The 8111-nt window shown below is 47.9% G+C and overlaps 1 long non-coding RNA gene across 1 annotated transcript in view; it reads left to right on the plus strand.

Moving 5' to 3' along the window:
• LOC108528623 (uncharacterized) overlaps positions 1 to 8111 on the plus strand; it is a 31089-nt gene that overhangs the window by 12752 nt on the left and 10226 nt on the right. Inside the window, exon 2 of the long non-coding RNA XR_001885238.1 lies at positions 2190 to 2424. This is a non-coding gene — a long non-coding RNA (uncharacterized LOC108528623). The remainder of the gene's footprint in view (positions 1 to 2189; positions 2425 to 8111) is intronic.

Raw genomic sequence — 8111 nt, forward strand, 5'->3', positions numbered from 1 at the left:
GGCCAGGCGCGGTGGCTCAAGCCTGTAATCCCAGCACTTTGGGAGGCTGAGACGGGCGGATCACGAGGTCAGGAGATCGAGATCATCCTGGCGAACACGGTGAAACCCCGTCTCTTCTAAAAAATACAAAAAATTAGCCGGGTGAGGTGGCGGGTGCCTGTAGTCCCAGCCACTCTGGAGGCTGAGGCAGGAGAATGGCGTGAACCTGGGAGGCGGAGCTTGCAGTGAGCTGAGATCCGGCCACTGCACTCCAGCCTGGGCGACAGAGCGAGACTCCGTCTCAAAAAAAAAAAAAAAAAAGAATTTTGGGGAGGGATAGCATTAGGAAAAATAACTAATGTTGATGAGTGCAGCAAACCACCAGGGCACGTGTATACCTATGTAACAAACCTGCACAAAAAAAAAAACTAGCCGGGCGAGGTGGCGGGCGCCTATAGTCCCAGCTACTCGGGAGGCTGAGGCAGGAGAATGGCATGAACCCCAAAGGCGGAGCTTGCAGTGAGCTGAGATCCGGCCACTGTACTCCAGTTTGGGCGACAGAGCGAGACTCCGTCTCAAAAAAAACAACAACAACAACAACAAAAAAAAAAAACCTGCACGTTCTGCACATGTACCCCAGAACTTAAAGTATGTATAAATAAATAAGTAAATAAATAAGAATTTTGCCCTCAGCACCGGCTTGCATGGTGAAATAAGAAAGAAGGAAAGTAAGAATTTTGCCCTAAGGCTCCTATCTATTAGCTGTTTAGAAACCAGAGAATTTAGTAACTGTTTTCTTTCTTTAGTGGAAACTTCATAAGAAATTATTTTGGAAAGTTTTGCCTACAAAATTAAAAAGGAAGCCGGGCGCAGTGGCTCACGCCTGTAATCCCAACACTTTGGCGGGCTGAGGCAGGCGGATCACCTGAGGTCAGAAGTGTGAGACCAGCCTGGCCAACATGGTGAAACCCCATCTCTACTAAAAATACAAAAAAATTAGCCATGTGTGGTGGCAGGATCTTGTAATCCCAGCTACTCGGGAGGCAAGGCAGGGCCATTTTTTCCTTTCTGAAGGTAGACTGGATCCTTTTCATTTTTTATCCAAGTGGTCTAAATAACACAAAACCAGTATCTATATTCATTTTCACACAGTCTTAATTTATGACAAATGTACTCATTTTCAGCCATATAGCCTTTTTCCCAACTAAAAGAGCCACATCCCATTCCTAACTTATTGCTATTAATGACACCACAGGCATCAAACTTCAAGGTGACTTGTTTGGGCACCCCTTTTTCTTTTGCTTTGGCTGAAACTTTACTTGTATCATTTATGAATCCCCACCAGTTCTCAGTCCTTAATCTTATTTTAAAAACTGTGGTCATGGAGGCTCAGATGGGTCATAACGCATATCAGGTTGGTCATTTCCTGGGCTACATACCTTGCATAGAATAGCATTATACAAACAAGTTCTTTTTAGAGTTCTGGTACACTTATAATAACCATAAAATAATAGGACTGGAGCAACTTTTTGTCCTACCTCAGTGACTTGATGTATACACTGGGAACAGTCCTCCATGCGGGGAAAATCAGTGGAAGTTTTTACTATGCAAGTCTAAATTATAAGGAAAATGAGTCCCATGATGATTCTCCTCATGCTTCGGCCATGCATAGACTAGTCAGCTTCCGAGTGTGACTGGAGCAGGGCTTGTCGTCCTCCTCAGAGTCACTTTGCAGGGGTTGTCCAGGCTCGGTTTTGCCTCCCAGGTTTCAGCGGCTGCAGGTTTCACATGGATGTGGTGGATCCAGGCTGGGATTCCTTCTACCTTTACAGCCGTGGGGGTGGTCAGGATGACGGTCTGAGGTCCTTTCCACCGTGGCCTCAAAGGGGCTACATTCCAGTCCTTGATCCACACGCGATCACCTGGAGAGAATAAGCTGATGGGACACCTCTCATTTACCCAAGTTGAGATTGTTTGTGTAATTTTTCCTAAAGCCTGTAGCTGTCGCTGTAATTCAATTTCACCTAACTCTCAGGGAGTGCCTGGAAGCTCCCGTAGTATAGGAGGAGGCCTATGATACAGTATTTCATAAGGGGAGTATCCTGTTTTCTTAGAAGGGGTGCATCTAATTTGAAACAATACCATAGGAAGGGCCTGTATCCACTTTAATCCTGTTTCCTGACATACTTTCCCTAAACTATTTTTGACAGTGTGATTCATTCGCTCCACCTTTCTGGAACTCTGAGGTCGGTAGGCAGCATGTATCTTCCAAGTGATTCCTAATGCCTTTGCTGTCTTCTGTACCAAGTCAGCCACAAATGCCAGCCTATTATCTGAGCCGATTCGTAAAGGCAGTCCAAACCTAGGAATAAGATCTCGAAGAAGCACATGGGTTACCTCGTAGGCCTTTTCGGTTCGTGTTGGATAAATCTCCACCCACCCAGAGTAAGTATACACAAGAACCAGCAAATACTTGTTACCTCCACATTTTGGCATTTCTGTGAAATCCACCTGAAGATCCTCAAAAGGAGCGGCTCCATAAGCTTGTATGCCGGGCAGAACAGTGGGGCCCTGCCTCGCATTGTGTTGTTAGCAAGTAACGCACCGTTGTACTACTGCTTTGTCAAGGGCTGGCAAGTATGAGACGTAGAAGTACCAGCCTAATAATTTTTCAAGTGACTCTTGTCTTAAATGAGTGGTTTCGTGCATGGCCAATACCATTGTGGCTACCAGCAACTGCGGCACAGCTACCCTCCCATCTGGCAGTCTGATCCATCCTCCTTTTATTACTTGCCCCCCTGCTGCGTGGAAGAAGTCTTTTTCTTCCTTGGAATAGGTAGGCACCAGGTCAGGTGTTTGAGGGAGTAAGGGGCTGCTACCGATGCCCGGTAAGGGGTGGATGCTGCTTTTCGAGCTTCTGATTCAGCTCGAGAGTTTCCTAAGGCCACTGAGGTGCAGGCTCGCTGGTGTCCCCTGCAGTGCATGACTGCCCACCTTCTGAAGTTTCCACACTGCCTCTAATAATTGTAGAATTTCTTGTTGATATTTTATGTCCTTTCCCCCAGAGTTTAACAGGCCCTTTTCTTTATATAATGCTCTATGCACTTGGAGGATTAGAAAGGCATATCGAGAGTCAGCGTAGATGTTTACAGTCTTACCTTCCCTGAGTTCTAGAGCCCGAGTTAAAGCAATGGGCTCAGCCTTCTGGGCTAAAGTGCCCTGTGGCAACGGTTTGGCTTCAATGACACCATCCAAAGTTACCACCGCATATCCTGCACATCTTTCTCCTTGTGGGTTGATGAAGCTGCTACAGTCCACTTATCACTCCCAGTCTACTGATGCCCATGGCTGGTCTCGAAGGTCAGGTCTGCTAGAATAGACTGAGTCCAACACCTCTACACAGTTATGCTTGGCTGGGCTCTCTGATACTGGGAGCGGGATGGCGGGATTTAGGGTGTTATAGACTTCAATAGTTATGTGGGGATTTTCACATAACAAGCTTTGGTACTTGGTTAATCTAGCATTTGTTAACCAATGATGTCCTTTGGTATTCATCAAAGTTACCACAGCAAGGGGAGCCTTTATATCCAGGTTTTGCCCAAGGGTTAGTTTATCTGCTTCTTGTGCTAACAGGGTCGTTGCTGCCAGGGCCCTTAGACATGGGGGCCAGACTTTGGAAACTCCATCTAGTTGTTTTGAGAGATAGGCCACTGGCCTTGGCCAGGGCCCCACAGTCTGGGTTAAAACTCCAACTGCTATTTTTTCTCTTTCTGACACATAGAGTGTAAAGGACTTTGTCAAATCTGGTACTCAGCTGGGGCTGACATAAGTTTTTCCTTTAACTTACAAAAGACTTGCTGTGGTGGAGGCCCCCATTCAAAAGGCTCCTGGTCGCCACCCTTTGTAACCCCGTACAAAGGTTTGGCTAGTACTGCAAAGTTTGGAATCCATAATCTGTAAAACCCCACAGCTCCTAGGAATTCCCTTACTTGCTTTCTGGTTCTAGGTTCTGGTAGGCTGCAGATGACCTGCTTTCTTTCTGACCCCAGGCTGCGCTCCCTTTTCCAAATAGTGAATCCCAGGTAGCATGCCTGCTGTCTGCAGATCTGAGCTTTCTTCTTGGACACCTTATACCCACAGTCCTCCAGGTGCCAAAGCAGGGCATCCGTCCCTTTTGCACACCTGACTGCCATGGAGTGTCCCAGTAGAATGTTGTCCACGTACAGGAGCAAGACGCAGCCTAGGTCTTTAGCAGGAAACTTTTGCAGGTCTCGAGCCAGGGCCTCCCCGAAGATAGTAGGGGAGTTCTTGAACCCTTGGGGAAGCTGGGTTCAAGTGTACTGAGTAGTGACACCTGACTCCGGATCTTCCCACTGAAAGGCAAATAGCTTCTGGCTCTCAGGAGCTATTCTGATGCTAAAGAAGGCATCTTTTAAGTCCAGACAGGTAAACCAGCTGTCCTCAGCCGGCAGCAGCCCTAACAATGTGTAAGGGTTAGGAACTGTTGGGCGCAGAGTCACTGTAGCTTGGTTGACCAAGCACAAGTCCTGTACTGGCTGGTGGTCCTTGCTTAGGGACAGGCAGGAGGAGGGTGTTCCATGGAGACTGGCAAGGAACTATAATTCCATAGGCTTTCAAGCGCCTGAGATGAACCTGGATTCCTTCCAGAGCTTCTCTGGGTACCGGATACTGCTTTTGTCTAATTGGTTGGGCCCCAGGCTTAACTTCTATGAGTACGGGCGCTTGGTTGACTGCCAGTACCCGAGGATTATCCTCTGCCCATACTCGGGGCCATCGCTTAGCTAGAGCTGGTTTTATCTCTTGGTCTGGCTCGGTTAGAAAAAGTCTCCATTCTTCTTCCTAGGGGACTGTAAGGGCCATGATAACTCCTGTTCCTGGTAACTTTAGCTGTGAAGAGCCCTGTTTTGTAAAGGAGATGGCGGCTCTCAGCTTGCTAAGCAAGTCTCTTCCCAGCAAGGGCAAGGGACAGTCAGGCATGTACAAGAACTGGTGAACTATCTCATGTCCCCCACCGAGCAGGCCCGTGGTAGACAGAAAGCCTGCTTAGTGAAAACTCCTATTGCTCCGAGTATATCAATGGTTTTCTTGGATAAGGGGGTGACCGGGGTGGTCACTACTGAATGTTCAGCACCAGTATCGACCAAAAACTTAATGTCCTAGCCACCAATTGTAATCCTGACCATGGGCTCCTTGGGGGCGCTTGAGCCCAGTCCCCTTCAGTCCAATAGCCCTTCAGCCGGATTGAACAAAGCTCCCTCATCTTTATCTGAGGTCTTTTGTTCCAAGTCACCTTGCTTTTCCTCCTGTTGGGGACACTTATCTTTCCAATGTTCTATTTCCTTACAATAGGCGCATTGGTTATGTTGCAAGCATGGGCGATTAGACTGGGTATTCTTCCCGGAACCCCCTTTCCCTCTCCTTTTGGGGAAATTCCCCTAATGGCTGCGGCAAGTAAGTCAGCGTTTCGCCTAGCCTGGTGTTTGCCTTCCTTACAGCTTTCTCTGCGGTGTGTTGCATGTCTATTCACAAACACTTGATTGGCTATTTCCAGTAACTGAGGTATTCATACCCGCAAACCCAGCCTGTTTCTGCAATTTTCTCCTGATATCTTCTGCACTTTGACTAAGGCCATGTTAGTCATGCACTGATTTTCAGGTCTATCTGGATCAAAAGGAGTCTACATACGGTAAGCTTCATACAGTGTTTCATAGAATTGCACTGGACTTTCCTCTTTTCCTTGGATGACCTCAGAGACCTTATTTACATTTGTAGCCTTTTGAGCCCCTTTCTTTAGACTTTCTATTAATGCCTCATGGTACCGTCTTAGCCTCTCCATGTCTGGTCCCTCGTTCGGGTCCCACTGGGGGTCTGTTCCCAGCAGCTGAATTCTTATATATTCTTGGGGGTTTTGGTAATCGGCTGGGATTTGCTCCTCTAGCCACTTAGTTGCCACCTGGAACACCCTTCACCTTTCATCTGTATTAAAGAGGTACATGAGCAGCTGGTGGCAATCAGCCCAAGTAGGATTATGAGTCTGTATAATAGTTTGGAGCAAGTCAATTTAAGCTTGACGCTTTTCAGTGTAAGATGGAGTATTATTTTTCCAATTGAGGAGGTCAGCAGGGGTGAAAGGTTGATATACAAAGGCACGCCTTTTCACCATGTGTCCATCCTCATCTATCTCAGTATACATCACTGCTCTCTCAGGGGCATTTGGATTCCAGTCTTGGGCCATCAGCGAGCTGCCAAGGGGGGAGTTTCTCCCGTGGCTTCACTTCCTCTTTTGTCTAATCTGGGTGGCTTGGGGTGTGCTTATCTGGTGGAGGTGGAGGTGCTGTGCGCTCAGGAGTGGGGAGCCCTTCCTTTCGATAAGGAAGGGGTACTGCTGGTACCAATTCCTGCCGTGATTCTTCTGGTGTTGGGTCAGACAGGACTTTTGGTGCCGACTTCCCTCAGCAGGTGGAGCAAGAACCTTCCTTAACTAACGTCCCTTTGCTACTAAAAATGCTGCTGCCTGTCCTCTTAACCACTGTGGGGGGTCCAAAACTAGCTGTAACCAGGAGTCTGTATATGGGAAGTGATCTGGGTGCCCTGGCTTACAGGATACCCTGTGCCTACTTTCAAGACAAGGGACCTGTCCAGGTTTCCTTCTGATGACCAACCCACCTCTAATGCTGGCCAGTCTGTCTCACACAAAGTTCTGTTTTCCTGGTGTCATGGTGACTCCATAGTCTCCCTTAAATCCCTTTTGAAATTTTCAACGTAGTTCCTAGTGGGGTGGGCTTACTTTGTGCCTGACCCATGTTTCCTCGAGACAAAACACCACGCTAACACCACATGCACACCACAAAACAAAGAACAGGTAAAAAGGGCACACACACACTTTTACAGTTTACACCAAACCAGAATCAAAACCAAAATCAGAGTATCAAGAAATCCAAGCCAGGTCAAAACCAAAACCAAAGTATCAAGCAATCCAAGTCAAGTCAAAACAAAACCAAAGTGCCGGTACAGGCACGCCGTGGGTGATCAGGCCACACTTCCACTCAAATGGAGTGGGCAAGTTCCAACGACTAGCCTTACCAAGTTTCAGATGTCCGGACTCCTCAAGTGCCAGTTCCTTCCCGGTGTTCAGTCACTGCATTGATCCTCCATGGGGGCCTGCCATGCACTGCTCTGGCAAGGTGTTCCACCAAGGCAATTGCCTACCTGGGAGCACTCTCAGGATCCAAGTCGCTCAAGCTGGCCGGAGTCCCCTGCAGAGATGTTCCACAGGGCAGCTCTAAGCCGCCTAAGGGACTGCCTCAACCGTCCATTAATCACCTCGCTTCCCGGTCAGGGAACCAAGAAATGTAGCAGGACAAGCCGCAGACAAAACCCCTCAGACATCGAGTTAAAGAAGGAAGCGGTTTATTCAGCCGGGAGACTCCTGTCTCAAGAGCTAAGCTCTCCGAGTGAGCAATTCCTCTCCCTTTTAAGGGCTCACAAGTCTAAGGGGGTCCACTTGAGAGCATCGTGATCGATTGAGCAAGCAGGAGGTACATGACTAGGGGCTGCATGCACTGGTAATTAGATCAGAACAGGACAGGGATTTTCACAGTGCATTTCTATGCAATGTCTGTATCTATAGATAACATAACCGATTAGGTCAGGGGTCGATCTTTAACTACCAGGCCCAGGGTGTGGCGCTGGGCTGTCTGCTTGTGGATTTCATTTCTGCCTTTTGGTTTTTACTTCTTCTTTCTGTGGAGGCAGAAACTGGGCATAAGACAATATGAGGGGTGGTCTCCTCCCTTAATGGCAACAAGGCATGCAGGGAGCAGGCGGGGACTGGGACAGTGAGCAGCGACCAAGGAGAGCTTGAGTTTACTATAAGAGCCTTGAGCGGCCACAGAGACTTTTAAGCAGGGAAAAAACCCTTTTTTTTTTTTTTTTTTTTTTGAGATTGAGTCTCGCTCTTGTTGCTCAGCTGGAGAGCAGTGGCACGATCTCGGCTCACTGAAACCTCCGCCTCATGGCTTCAAGCAATTTTCCTGCCTCAGCCTCCCGAGTAGCTGTGATTACAGGTGCCTGCCACCATGCCCAGCCAATTTTTTTTTTTTTTTTTTTGG

This window comes from Rhinopithecus bieti, unplaced genomic scaffold (assembly GCF_001698545.2).
Source record: "Rhinopithecus bieti isolate Rb0 unplaced genomic scaffold, ASM169854v2 scaffold_63, whole genome shotgun sequence".
Classification (NCBI taxonomy): Eukaryota; Metazoa; Chordata; class Mammalia; order Primates; family Cercopithecidae; genus Rhinopithecus; species Rhinopithecus bieti.